Source organism: Kogia breviceps (genome assembly GCF_026419965.1).
Source record: "Kogia breviceps isolate mKogBre1 chromosome 20 unlocalized genomic scaffold, mKogBre1 haplotype 1 SUPER_20_unloc_6, whole genome shotgun sequence".
Classification (NCBI taxonomy): Eukaryota; Metazoa; Chordata; class Mammalia; order Artiodactyla; family Physeteridae; genus Kogia; species Kogia breviceps.
Genome location: NW_026711572.1, coordinates 267501 through 270000, shown reverse-complemented (window position 1 = coordinate 270000; position 2500 = coordinate 267501). Strand labels below are relative to the sequence as shown.

Sequence of the window (2500 nt, the reverse complement as noted above, 5' to 3'; positions counted from 1 at the left end):
GCCCGCCCGCCCGCCGCCTTTCCGCCGCCGGCCCTGGACCGGTTGTTCCCCCGCGCCGGTCGTCCGTCCTCCGCTCCGGGCCCTCCGCCCCCTCGCCGGGCGCCTCTGCCTGTCCTCCGAGCCCGGGGCCTCTCCTCCGTCGTCCGTCCGTCCGTCTGTCCGTCCGTCCGGCTCTTGTCTCTCGCTCTCTCCCTTTCCCGCCCTCCCCCCCCGCGTGCCCGCCCTGCCCGCTCGCCCCCCCCCCGCGCCTCCCGTTGAAGCCTCCCTGAACGCCCGCGGTGGCGAGCAGGGGGCCCGGGAGGCGGGTGCAGGGGTCAGGGGGCCCCGGGGGCGGGGGGGTTCGGGGTTCGGGAGAGGAGCGGAGAGGAGAGGGCCGCGTCCGGGCGCGAGCGAGCGAGCGGGGAGGTCTCCGAGGCCCGGTTTCGGGGACACGGTGGGGACGTCGTCGGGCGGTGGGCGTGGTGGTGTCCCGTGTGGCGGTTGGGCCCGTCGCCCGGCCGGGGCGCCCCCGAGTCACGGGCCGGTAGCGCCGGGGCCCGCGTGCTGCGGGCGGCCGCGGGCGGAGAGCGTGTCGGTCGGCGTCGGGGGTGGCGGCGAGCGTGGGGCGCTCCGCCTGCCCCTCCCCGGCCTCGCCCGCCTCCCCCCTCTCCAGGTACCTAGCGCGTCCCGGCGCGGAGGTTTAAAGACCCATGGGGGGGTCGCCCGTCCGCCTTGGGGTCGGGGCGGTCGGGCCCGCGGGGAGTCGGGAGGCCCCTCCCTTCTCCCCCAGACCCCGCTTCCTCCGCCCCCGCCCCCGCGGGGCCGGGGCGCCGCGCGCCGCGCCACGCCGGCCCTCCCCGCCGCCGCGGCCGTCGGGAGGGGGCTACCCGGCGGCCGTGGTGCGGGGCCGGGTCCCGTGTGCCCGCGCGCGTGCGCGCCCCGCGTCCCTGACGGGGGGGGTGTGTGTGTGCGCAGGTGGGAACCCCCCGGGCGCCTGTGGGGTGTCCGAGCCCGCCCCGTCTCGCGGGTCGGTGCCGGGCGCCCCGTCGTGAAACCTTCCGGCCCCGCTCCGGTCTGCTGTTTTCTGTCTCGTCTGACTTGGCCGGCCAGAGGCAACCCCCCCCTCCGTGGGGGAATGTGCCGTGCCACCGGCGGGGGACCCCGCCGAAACCCAGAGAAACCAAACTCGTACGACTCTTAGCGGTGGATCACTCGGCTCGTGCGTCGATGAAGAACGCAGCTAGCTGCGAGAATTAATGTGAATTGCAGGACACATTGATCATCGACACTTCGAACGCACTTGCGGCCCCGGGTTCCTCCCGGGGCTACGCCTGTCTGAGCGTCGCTTGACGATCAATCGCCCCCCCGGGGTGCGCGCGCGCGCGCCTTCCCGGGGTGGCGCGGCTGGGGGTTTCCTCGCAGGGCCCCGTGTCCGGGGCCCTCTGTCCCCCTAAGTGCAGACGCGGTGCCCCTCGTGCCGAGGCCACGGGGGCCCCGCTGCCCGCGAGAAGGGAAGAGAGCGAGAGAGAGCTCGCGACGAGGCCCTGGCCGTGGCCTCCGCGGTCGGTCCCCTTCGGGAAGCGCCCTCGCGCCGCAAGCGGTCCCTGGGCGTACCCCCGGGGCTGTGTGCCGGTGGGCGGGGACGGTCCCGCGCCCTCGCGGCCGGGGCCCGTGGTGCTGGTGGTGTTGGGGCCGCGTCCGCTCCGCCGTCGTTCGCCGCCCGCCCCCGGCGGCGTCCCGGCGACGGTCCGGCCCGGCCCGGCCGCCTCCTCCGCGGCGCCCTGACCCGCGCGCGTCCGGGGTCCGTGCCCGCCCCCCCGCCGCCCTCGCCTTCGCCGTGTCGGGGCGGGCGGCTCGGGCCGACCCGAGGCCGAGTCGTTGCGTGCGCGGCCGCGCCCCGGGGATGCGTGCCCCGGCGGCGACCCGCGGGACGCCGCGGCGTCGTCCGCCGCCGCGCGCTTTCCCCCGGGCTGCGGCCGCGCCGCGCCGCGCTTCGTGCCGGCCCCCGAGCCCCGCGTCGTGGGCGTCTGTCGGTGGTGGATGGGGGCGCACGGCGTCCGTCGCTGGCCGTGGCGGGGGGCGTCTCGCGGCTGCGTGGAGGATGGTGTGCTGCGTTGGCGTCGAGAGAGAGAGAGAGAGAGAGACAGAGGGAAGAGAGACAGAGGGAGAGAGTTGGGAATCGGTCGGTCGTGGAAGGAGACGTGGGAGGAGGGTCCGGCGTTCGGGGGGCGACCGCCGCGTGTCCTCATCCACCCCTGCCTTCCACGCACGCCGTCCGCCGCTCTCCTCTCCTCTCCTCTCCCCTCTCCTCTCCCCTCGTCCTCTCCCGTCCCCGTTGTCCTCTCCTCTCCTCCGTGGCGACGCGCCGCCTCCGGGCCGCGCTCGGTGTCGTGCGTTTTCCCTACCCCCCGACTCTCCGCGCCCCGTCCGTCCGTCCCGTGGCCGCCGGCTCGTGCTCCCGTCCCGGCTCCCCCTCCGCCCCCGCCCCAGCCCCCGCCCGGCACGCCGCGCGTTCCTCTCT

The 2500-nt window shown here is 77.2% G+C and overlaps 1 non-coding gene across 1 annotated transcript; it reads left to right on the top strand.

The window, feature by feature from the left end:
* The first annotated feature begins 1171 nt into the window (after positions 1-1171).
* Positions 1172-1324, top strand: LOC131749452 (5.8S ribosomal RNA). The gene has a single exon (XR_009333517.1). It is a non-coding gene; the product is annotated as a 5.8S ribosomal RNA (ribosomal RNA).
* The last annotated feature ends 1176 nt before the right edge of the window (positions 1325-2500 follow it).